Source organism: Anabrus simplex, chromosome 1 (genome assembly GCF_040414725.1).
Source record: "Anabrus simplex isolate iqAnaSimp1 chromosome 1, ASM4041472v1, whole genome shotgun sequence".
In the NCBI taxonomy this organism is placed as follows: Eukaryota; Metazoa; Arthropoda; class Insecta; order Orthoptera; family Tettigoniidae; genus Anabrus; species Anabrus simplex.
In genome coordinates this window covers 1,656,418,139-1,656,430,381 of record NC_090265.1, presented here as the reverse complement: position 1 = coordinate 1,656,430,381, position 12,243 = coordinate 1,656,418,139, and the positions used below count along the sequence as shown (strand labels likewise).

Genomic DNA, 12,243 nt, shown 5'->3' with positions numbered 1-12,243 from the left:
CTCCAGGACACTGCCGTTGAGGAGTAGAGGTGGGATCCCTCGCTGAGTCCGAGGAAAATATAACTTTCGAATTAGCATTTATGAGGTTCCTTGATATTTTAAAATTCCCCAATTCCTAAACTTTTGACTGTTATTTCATCATCATCATCTGTTTACCGTCCAGGTTCGGTTTTTCCCTCGGACTTAGCGAGGGATCCCACCTCTACCGCCTCAAGGGCAGTGTCCTGGAGCTTCAGACTCTTGATCGAGGGATACAACTGGGGAGTATGACCAGTACCTCGCCCAGGCGGCCTCACCTGCAATGCTGAACAGGGGCCTTGTGGAGAGATGGGAAGATTGGAAGGGATAGGCAAGGAAGAGGGAAGGAAGCGGCCGTGGCCTTAAGTTAGGTACCATCCCGGCATTCGCCTGGAGGAGAAGTGGGAAACCACGGAAAACCACTTCCAGGATGGCTGAGGTGGGAATCGAACCCACCTCTACTCAGTTGACCTCCCGAGGCTGAGTGGAACCCGTTCCAGCCCTCGTACCACTTTTCAAATTTCGTGGCAGCGCCGGGAATCGAACCCGGACCTCCGGGGGTGGCAGCTAATCACGCTAACCACTACACTACAGAGGCGGACGACTGTTATTTTAAAACTATTATTCGGAACAGTATTGTTTCGGTACAGGAACAACCGGAACCGTTCCAGAAAAAGAACAACTTCGCCCATCTCTAGTCACTACGCTCAGCAATGAGCAGAACGACTAAATGATTAATAACACAACAAATGTTAGTATTATGACATACAACCACTTAGTTACTGATAAATGCACCAGAACGAACTCATTATGCTCGAAATTAGGTAGTTAAAAAATCCTCCCCGGCGGGGAATCGAACCCCGGTCTCCCGCGTGACAGGCGGGGATACTGACCACTATACTACCGAGGACACGAACATGTATGTGTCTAGGGAATAATGAGGTGCAGCCATAATCGGCTATACCTGAAACTACTCGGGGGAACTCGGCATTTAGCCCGTCCCACCAAGCATTTCCGCGAGGTGGACCCAACAGTACTTATTCAATGGCCTGTAACATGAGTGTAAACCATTGCCGGTTCGATACGCACCCGATTGCAAACCCATAGCACAAAAGCAATAGTCAGCACAGCACAAATACCGTCAACTTCAAAGGGGATAAAATTTGAAACACAGCGATGATTATTTTCTACGAAGAAAGCCCCATAAGAAAACTTCTTCGTCCTTGTCAAGGCCTGCCGAGAGCGAACGAGAGATAATTGCTGCAAATTTGTTACTGCGCTAAACAAAATATGTTGTAGGCCCCAATCCAGTACAATAAACTGTTTTATAGGAGCAATCCAAAAGACTACAGCTACGGTAACAACTACTGTATGGGTGAATTGTGTACATATTTTGCAAACTGTATATATATACCTTGTGGCAAAACTGAAGTATTCCTGAAAAGATCTTAAACATGAGGAGCTAACGATGTTAAAAAGCAAGCATTGTTCAGCTGAAGGGGCCCAGAATATTTCACTATTTGATCTACTGTATTTTATGTACTTATATAATATGATTTCCTACTTAAGTTAATAACAGCGCGTTTCAAATTCCAAGTGACCCACGAGGTAGACCACGGCCATCTTGATTTATAGATTTATAGAGGCAGTCAGTCATTGCTGTGCTGCCCAAACGATACGGCAATAATATCTGTCCAGCAGGCAATGCAGCGAACCTCGCTTTGGATATTAGGAAAGCAGAACGTTTGAGAAGGCTGTAAGAATCTAATGTCGCGCAACACTTCCTGAAAGCAGCAACCTGTGAACATATTCTAAGATTAATTATTATTCCAAGTTCATAGATGAGAAGCGGTAACGAACGATTACATGACCGAATCGTATCCATCGAATTTCATGATTATTTCTGTATTAAACGGAAGATAATAATTGTCTTAGGGTAAATCAAGAGTAAAATTTGGTGACGTCTTTTAGATATAATTATTAAAACAGACATATATACTTAACTACATTACAGTGCATATTAGGCGTATCCATTGGAGTTTACTACGTCACTGTGCATTTGTATATATTTTGTGTTTTGTTTGTGAAGTCTTTCCGCAGTTGAAGTTCTTTGCTTTGCTTTCTTCTTTCTTAATCCGCTTACCATCCAGGGTTGGCTTTCCCTCGGACTCAGCGAGAGACCCCACCTCTACCGCCTCAAGGGCAGTGTCCTGGAGCGTGAGACTTTGGGTCGGGAAATACAACAGAGGAGGAAGACCAATACTGCCGAGGCGGCCTCACCTGTTTTGTTGAACAGGGGCCATGTGGGGAGAAGAGAAGATTGGAAGGGATAGTCAAGGAAGAGGAAAGGAAGCGGCCGTGGCCTTAAGTTAGGTACCATCCCAGCATTTGCCTGGAGGAGAAGTGGGAAAGCACGGAAAACCACTCCGAGGATGGCTGACGAGGGAATCGAACCCCCCTCTATTCAGATGATCTCCCGAGGCTGAGTGGACCGCGTTCCATCCCTCGTATCACTTTTCAAATTTCGTGGCAGAGCCGGCAATGGAACGTGGGGTGGCAGCTAATCACACTAACCACTACACCACAGAGGCGGACTCTTTGCTTTTCTTGATTGTCAATTAGTGAAGTTTTCCGATCCTTGCCGATCACGGAAATCCTGTGAAGAAAATTTCGCACATTGGACGACGATATACAAGAATTGATTGGACATAGAAACCTCTGGCAAAGAAACTGTACATTGGGACAATTGTGTGAACTAGTCAACTTAAGTACAGGGACAGATTACCATATATTTTTTAAACGGTTGTTACATGGACTTTTTCATTGGGGTTATGAAACGTTATAGACGAAAGTCAAGAAAACTGCTAAATATATTGGAATCTGGAAATGGCTCTAAAATGTGTTAGAGGAAATGTAAGTGATATTCTCAATAAGAAAACGTATTACGACGTTATATTAAGGCGAGTTTTTGACTTGCATACATAATACATTAATTCATGTAATTTTTGGTCCTGGAGTCACGCTATTTTGGGTGAAAATGCCTCTTTAGTAGTTTTTCGAACAATTCTAGGCACATGAATTGGCCGATGTGCTCGGGGAGCAAGTTGAAATTCATTACTCCCATGCTCCTGACAAAGGCCTACCGTTTAAGTCGTGACTAGTAACCTTCTACTTGGTTGGTGCAAGCACCAGTAATAGGATCAATGCATTTTTTGCTATTATGTACTGTTTTGTGTGTAAATGGCGAAACTCCATCCAAATTAGACAATTTTGCATAACCGCGCCAACGGTCGGTCAAAGCGGAATACTTTCGCATTCTAACCCACATATAGGGTAGAGCCTGTTAAAATAAAGTTCGCAGTGCATGTCGAATGAATCAATTAAGGGAACTGTTACTCGTTTAAGGTGTCCTCAGTTATTATAGATTTTTAAGCAGTGGGTTGTCGAAATTTTGTTGCTTCGGATTTCCTTTATGAAATGGAACTCAACGTCGTGGAATCGACGAATTTTAATAACTTGAAATCCCACCAACCTCAGCCAGGACCGAACCCGCTATTTATTTATTTATTTATTTAGCGTATGGCTTTATAGATACAACACACAATGATTTTGAAGAACAAACTATATATTTATATCCAGGACCGAACCCGCTATCTCCCGAACAGAAGTACAACGACTAACCGACTGCGTCAAAGCGCTCTGTGGCTCACATAGTTATTAGAACCTTGAGTTGAGCAATAAAGATGAACTCTTAGGAGTTCTCTTTGCTTTTTAAAATTTCGTGTGGCTGTTTCTAACCTGATGCAGCCTTTGTAAGGCAGACCCCCCGTCGAGGGTGGATGGCATCTGCCGTGTACGGAAATCTGTATGTTATTGTAATGGATTATAGTGCTATGAGTGACGTGTGGGTTGGAAGGATGTTGGGGACATTACAGATACCCATTCCCCGAGCCAGAAGAGTTAATCGTTTAAGGTTAAAATTTCCATCCCGGTCGGGAATCGAACCCGAGGTCCTATGAAATGAAGGCGACTATGATAACCATTCAGCCAAGGCGCCGAACTTCGTTCTGGTGAAAAAAATACACATTTTATCCATTATTTTATAAATTTTCATCGACTGATTTGTGTAATGTATAGCTGTTTCGGGTAAGTCAGTAGTCCAACTCACAATCCTAAGTTCCTGGGTTTGATCCCGGGTGAGATAGTAGATTTTCTTGGCACTCCATATCATTGTTGTTGGTATGATAAAGTCATCCGGTGGCTCTCTCAATGTCACCCGAAATAATTATATATTACCTCACTCATAGTTACCGTCAAGTAGAATTCTGCTTTCGTTGCCAGGTAACAGCACAATTGGAATGTCAGAACCGGTACGCAGACCATCTAGACGGCACCCCGTCAGAAGAACTTGAAACTCGGTAGCTGCGGCCATATGATTCTCAATCTTCTTCTCCTTCTGCACATTATTATTATTATTATTATTATTATTATTATTATTGAATGAAAAATGAAAACCTACAACCTGTTTTCCAGTCATTGACCGGGTCAGGGATATAATGAATGAAGCAGATATAGGCTATTAGGACGATGGGGTCGCCACTCCCAAAGTGATTTATTAATGAATGATAGATGCTATGAAATGAGAATGGAGAGTGTTGCTGGAATGAAAGATGGCAGGAAAAACCGGAGTACCCGGAGAAAAACCTGTCCCGCCTCCGCTTTGTCCAGCACAAATCTCACATGGAGTGACCGGGATTTGAACCACGGTATCCAGCGGTGAGAGGCCGACGCGCTGCCGTCTGAGCCACGGAGGCTCCTATTATTATTATTAGTAGTAGTAGTAGTAGTAGTAGTAGTAGTAGTAGTAGTAGTAGTAGTAGTAGTAGTAGTAGTAGTAGTTGTTGTTGTTGTAGTATTTCTTCTTTCTTAACCTGTTTACCCTCCAGGGTTGGAATTTCCCTCGGACTCAGCGAGGGATCCCACCTCTACCGCCTCAAGGGCAGTGACCTTGAGTGTGAGATTTTGGGTTGTGGGTAAAACACTGGGAAGGAGGACCAGTACCTCGCCCAGGTGGCCTCACGTGCTATGCTGAACAGGGGCCTTGTGGGACGATGGGAAGATTGGAAGGGATAGACAAGGAAGAGGGAACGAAGCGGTCGTGGCCAAAAGTTAGGTACATCCCGGCATTTGCATGGAGGAGAAGTAGGAAACCACGGATAACCACTTCAAGGATGGCTGAGGAGGGAAGCGAACTCCTTCCTCCCGCCACCTCCCCTTCCACTCAGTGGACCTCCCGAGGCTGGGTGGACCCCGTTCCAGCCCTCGCACTACTTTCCAAATTTCGTGGCAGAGCCATGAACCGACCCCGGGCCTGTAGGAGTGGCAGCTGATAATACTACCACAGAGGCGGACCTGCCTAGATCCGTTTCGTATTATGCAGAAAACTCCAGATAATAGGAGCGCATGACATTAAAGGAGAATGCCACATACTCTTTGTACCTGGCTTGTCGTGAAACGCAACACACGTGCTTCCTAATATATCGGGATAACAAAACACTACGACAGGTTATATATACACTGAGTCGGAGAAGAACATAACGGATTGCACCAGATGTGTCATATTTTCTTTCTTTCTTCCTTTCTTACTTACTTACTTACTTACTTACTTACTTACTTACTTTCTTTGACTTTCGTACATATTAGACATACAGCCAGCAAAATATTAAACATTGATAATAACAAAGTAACATGATATTTACATGAAAACCACCACCACCACCACCACCACCACCACCACCACCACTACCACCACCACCACCATCACCCCTCCCTGCCCCAGTATGAGATTATTATTATTGTTATTATTATTATTATTATTATTATTATTATTATTATTATTATTATTAATGTGAACGTATACTCATGTTCATAACAACCAGAACACCTTGAAGGTCTAGAGATGGTAAGTTCATATTCACAGGACATGTGCACTAGTATCTTCTGAAGACATGATTAGCATTTGAACCATGTCAGTCCTGCGGTTCAAGGTCCACATCGATATCTCGGCGCACCATCATCGACTGGTAAAATGTGCCTACGGCTCTCGTTGTCCCTGTAAACCGAAGGTAATGGATCAGTGTGACTTGAGCAGACGTGCTGGATGCCTCGCAGATGTATGCGAGAACCGTAGCCTACCGTCAAATGAGTTTGAAAGAGGGCGCATTATTGGCATGAGAGAAGGTGATACATCCCTCCGGAAAATTGCTGCTCCTGTGGGGCGAAGCTTGTCGGCAGTGCAACGGGTGTGTACACAATTGTTCACAGAAGGCCGTAGAACACGACGAGATGGGTCTGGTCGCACCACCCAGATCCCCCCCCCCCCCGAGAAAATCGACACCTCATCCGAATGACATTGCAGGACTGATCTACGTCCTCCTCGGCTCTGGCGCAACCGTGGAACATTTCGTACACTACCAGGAGTGACAGTCCGTCGCCGTTTATTACGGTCTGGGTTACCGGCGCGTCGTCCACGTCTCCGCCTACCTTTGACTAATGTGCATAGACATGCTAGACTACAATGGTGTATGGAACGACGTCACTGGGGACAGGAAAGGCAGAAAAATCCAGGTTTTACTTGTTTGAAAACGATGGCCGCATTATGGTTCGCCGCAGACAGAAGGGGAGACATCACACATTGACTGCATTCGCACAAGACATACAGCGCCAACTCAAGGCCTGATGGTATGGGGTGGTATTGGGTACAACCACAAATCACAGTTGGTGCGTGTCCAGGGCACTGTGATCATTTTGACCTACTTAAGTGACATCCTGCGCGACCCGTAGCCATGCCCTTTCTGCACGACACCCCAGACGCCATATTTTAGCAGAACAATGCGCGACCCCATGCTGCTGCACGAACACGTGCCTTGTTGTCACAGGATATCAGACTGTTGCCCTGGCCCGCCCGATTACCGGACTTGTCACCAATCGAAAATATGTGGGATATGGTGAAACGACGGTTGCGGCGCTGTGACCCAATGCCAACCACTAAAGATGTACTGTGGAACCAGGAACCCCGGGACGCCATTCGTGCCTTATACGCGTCGATGCCATCACGCATGGAACAAGCCATCAGTGCCCGGACCCATTGCCTACTAGGTAACAAGACACATGCTGATCCTAGATGACTGAAATGCTAATCGTTTCTGTAGGACATACTAATGAACATGTCCTGTGAATACGAACTTCCTATCTCTGGTCTTTCAAGGTGTTCTGTTTTTTATGAACATGAGTGTATTTACAATTTACAACATCTCTTTGTTGGACTAGGTACGATATATGACGTCAGAATGCGATCATTTCCAATTTTTGTGGTCATTTTCGGTAATTTATAACTGTTAGGTTCTTCAGTCTGCCGAAACTAATTTCGAATAGTAGATTTATAAACTATCCGAAAAAGAAAACATATGGTAACAGTATTAAAAAGGAAACAGCTTAATGAAAATAGAATGGCACGTTTCGTTCTTGAAAGAACATCGTCAGTTTCTATCAAATCAAACTAAAATATTTAGAAATGTATGAACATTACGTTTATTTCTGTTTAAATACTTAGAGAAAATTTACACGTGCCAACACTGCAAAAGCAGCCTCTTCATCCAATACAGACTTTACCTACAGCATATCACCCCCCCTGCTACGCAAAATATCAAATCAAAACACAATGTTGCCCGCTCATGCAACTGCTAGCTCTCCGGGAGTTCCCAGTCGGCGTGAGAGCATGTGACGGCCTGTCCCTCTATTGGGCTTTTTGTCTGATGCCTGCGTGGACTGTCTGGAAGGTGAAACTAGAATGTTCGTATTCCCGTCGCACTCAGAAAGTTCTAGCGTTTCAATGCCAGGGATATAAAAGCAGGCTCGTCGCGAACAGGAGTAGTGTGTTATCGGAGCACAGCCATGAGTTTCGAGAGAGTGTCGCCGTGGTAAAGTGTTGGAGTTGTACTGGTAGGGGTCGTTGTTGTTTGATTGCCAAGTGATGTGTGGGGAGCAGTCACGTGAGTCGATTGTGCGAGTTATCTGCATTGTCTTGAGTTGAGCCCAGTTCCAAGACTTGGTACCGGTATATAACAATGACGGTGCTGCGTGCCAAGTGAAGTGTGAGAGCAATAAATCAAGATTACGTGAAAGTCACCTGTCTGCGGACCTGATATGAGAACTAGAGACTTTATGAATAGCCACTAATTAGTGAAGAGCAAAAGCAAAACAAAGCAAAAAAGCAAAGTCATCTCCGTACAGGCCATGAAGGCCCTTGGAGGGGTGGAAGGTAAAGGCTTCCGCCATTCGTAACCTCGGCACGTGATGGAGTAGAGTGGTTAGCTCTACGCCCGGCCGCCTTTGCTCCCAGGAATTAACCTGGTACTCATTTTTGGTGTAGGCTGAGTGAAGCTGAGGGCCATATGCACCTCCGGAAGTGGAAATCTCATTTCTTCAATTTTACGACTTCCTGGGGGATTCGAACCCACGTCCTTCCGGGCGAACCGAGCACGCCTTTACCGCCTCGGCCAGGCAGCCCCTTAGTGAAGAGTTGTCGTTCAAGTATAATTATTGTGTGTGTGTATGATTGTGTACTGATTGGGTCATCCTAAATGAAATTAATCCACAAAGTAGTTGTTCGTTGTTCAATCAATCAATCAATCAATCAATCAATCAATCAATCAATCAATCAATCAATCAATCAATCAATCAATCAATCAATCAATCAATCAATCAATCAATCATCAGAGCCTATTTTCTCATCCACATGGAGTTAACTGACACATTAAACGAACATCATGGTTTTCCATGGTTTCCCATTTTCACACCAGGCACATACTGGGCCTGTACCTTAATGATAGCCACGGTTCGAACCCCACTGTCGGCAGCCCTGAAAATGGTTTTCCGTGGTTTCCCATTTTCACACAAGGCAAATGCTGGGGCTGTACCTTAATTAAGGCCACTGCCGCTTCCTTCCCACTCCTAACCCTTCCCTGTCCCATCGTCGCCATAAGACCTATCTGTGTCGGTGCGACGTAAAGCAACTAGCCAAAATTAAAGCCACGGCCGCTTCCTTCCCACTCCTAACCATTTCCTATCCCATCGTCGCTATAAGACCTATCTGTATCGGTGCGACGTAAAGAAACTAGAAAAAAAACGAACATCAAGGTAAGACGAGAGGGGGCTGTTCCCTCCGTGCTACTCCCGAAATCTCAAAAGTATGTCATTCTAGCTTTAAAATAGTCTATACCATTTTTTCTCAAAGTGTGGTACACGTACCCCTAGGGATACGTCTGAGACTTTTGGTTGGGTGCGCGAGCAGCCTTCAGGGGAAAAATGAAGAAGAATTGAAATATGGAAATAAATAAGAAGAAAGTTAAATGTGTATATAATTATGAAGCCACGCTTCGTTTGAAAGTTTCACCTGGACTACAAAACATCAGAAAACTGTCACGCCATACAGGCAAACCCATCCCATTCAAAGTTTGATAACTCGCGTTGTCTGAATTACGGAATTAAGATCGAAAATATTTCATCCTTACTTATTCATTTGATATTTAGGCTAAAATCTAGAGTTTTATGGAACTTTCATATTGTGACCGTTCATCACATCATCAAGAATATATTATGGCATTCTACCGCTCAAATATGCCGTTTCCGCGCTTTCATACGTTAATTAGCGCCCAAGTTAGCGCACGTCTATCCTCCCCGGGATACGAGTGGCGAGCCGTTCGTTCCATGGGTCAAGCTTCCATTATGTGTAATTGCTACACCGAGACATATTTTCGCCTCCGGGCAGAAGCGCTCTCACTCAGGCGCGACAGAGAAAGAAACACTCCAACAGTAAGCAGGTCACAGAGGTCGTGCCCAACGTTGGCAAATATCACTCTTTCGCTCCTTTTCCCGCGGAAACACCGCCGCCAGCGACTTGTCTTCAATTGTTTTCAGGAGAGAAACTTAACATAACTCGCATACTACAAGGCAGATTTTCATGACTTAAGGTTCATTAAAAGCGGCGAATTTTATAGTAAATTTTGACACCAAGAAGTCCTTTACATGATTCTAATTGGATAATCTACGCAGTTTACGGAGACCCCACAGGTGTTCACCATCTGGAGAAAGCTGTCAGGGAGACCGAAGCCACGGAACCGCCAAATTGCAAGCCCCTCCCTCACTGGGATATCAAAAAGGACGCTTTCCAGATTAAAGCAAAACGCGTGAAGCGATCAAAATGATAAGCGATCAGTGGAAACTCGGGTAAATGAGCTTTAATTTGATGCATTGATCGATCCTGGGAACTACGTGCCACCGGAGCGATTTCTGCAGGTAGGAGGAATCTTACCCTCTCTCCCGAGTCTGACACGTTTCATGATAAAAGGGGGTGCGAACTGAGGCAAGCATCTTGTTCTATTCTGCCAGTGGCATAGTGAGGTGGTACCTAATGTGAGTGACTCTTCAGAATTTTTTGCTTCAGTGCTACAAAGTGTGACCAGTCAATAATCGTTTGAATAGTGTTTATATAGCTAAAGTTCTATCAGTGATATGGTTATGTAACAGTGGAGTGAAGGTTTATTGATACTAACAGAGTGCGGTATTTAACCCTAACCATGACGGTCATATGATATGCAGAGTGCTTAAGTGTACGAATATATGAGAATATATATCAAAGGCTAGTAGGCTGTGAAATAGTATAAGTAAATTCACGAGTGTATTAATTGCCGAAGAGATAACATGGGAGATCCAGTAACCATATAATGATGAGTGATCAGGTGTAGGAGAAAGTGCGGCTCAGTGGCGACGCGTAAACTCAGGGCGATATCGGTTAAAAATCCCAGACGTAGTAGCTAATCTGTACTCCCATATAAACTAGTGCTGAATTAGGCAAGGTCAAACCACGTTCGTAAGGGTAGCTTTGGGACTTCTAATAATAGTGAAAGTGCGAACGTGATAATTAGGGCCTAAATTGCCGACAGTGGAATAGACAGCCAATAGGGAAAGCAACGGGCTACAAACATTACCGGTGCTTGGTTGGAGGACTCGAGCCTATGAGTCTCTCTGATCATAGAAATTATAATGTGTTGCCAATTATCACAATTATAATTAAGTCAGATTCCCTCATTGTGTTGTGTGCCAGTGACATCAGTCTCCGAGGAAGAAGAGGGAGCCCCGTACTTAATCAAGACGCCGTGGAACCTCAAGGACTTCCTACAGTGTACGGGGAGCCAAGACATCATGCCATCGTCCCAGCGGCAGCCGAACACAGGACTCCAGGTTGCTGATGCAGTCGTAATGGGCAACTAAACGACTAGATGTGCCTTCTTGGGTGAGCTGTGGGGTGATCCAGGCAGATGAGTATTGTGAAAATATTTGAAAGTCTATTTCCTGTAAAAATGTAAATATTAATGCATGCAGATTCTTTAGAAATGTAGGGTAGGATTTCGTTGTTCTCAAAGGGATGGTAGCAGTTATTGATAGGGCTAGTACTTAGGTTTCTTCACGGTCGACGACCGTATTTCTTTGTTTTATATGAGAATTCATCCCCCTCGTGTGTGCTTCTACAATTGTAGGGGGCTAACCTTGGTTACCCTCTTCAATTGAAGATCCTCTTCGCGGTGAGGGGGACTAGTAGCTCCTTTCTTGCGATGCCGAATGGAGCCCTATTGGGTAACCGTTCGGCATACAAGGAGGAGGAAGCTAAAGCACCGCCCAACCCTAAGGTGTAACGCGACCCGTGCCGATGGGGTGCATGGCACATGGGAGATGTGTCTTGAACGGAGCCTTCGAGATACTTGGCGCCCTCTCGAAGTAAGTAGCCTTACCCAGGTATGCGGGGCTCTGCCTGGGCGGACATATATTTCCCTAGCTACTCGTGGGACCTACATGAGTTCCGTAGCCACCCATAAACCGGAGAGCTCTTCTGGGACCTCCGAGAGAAATACCAGCACAACAACAACCGAAGGGGACTCTTCGGAGATACCCTCGGACAGTTCGACTTCAACAGTTAGAGGGCTCACTCAAGAGGTGGGCAATCTGCAGGTGAAGAAGAAGAAGAAACGGCGCTCTGGCGCTGAAAAGAGGAGATACAAGGAGGCCTTAAAGGCCCGGGAGCAGGCCAAAGAAGGCCTAACTCCTGGGGCTGAGGGGACTTCTATTACCACAACAGCGACAACAGTGGAGGGATCCAATGGGCACAAG

At 45.0% G+C, this 12,243-nt stretch overlaps 1 non-coding gene across 1 annotated transcript; it reads right to left on the bottom strand.

The window, feature by feature from the left end:
- Positions 1-856: 856 nt before the first annotated feature.
- TRNAD-GUC (transfer RNA aspartic acid (anticodon GUC)) lies at positions 857-928 on the bottom strand. The gene has a single exon. It is a non-coding gene; the product is annotated as a tRNA-Asp (tRNA).
- Positions 929-12,243: the final 11,315 nt, after the last annotated feature.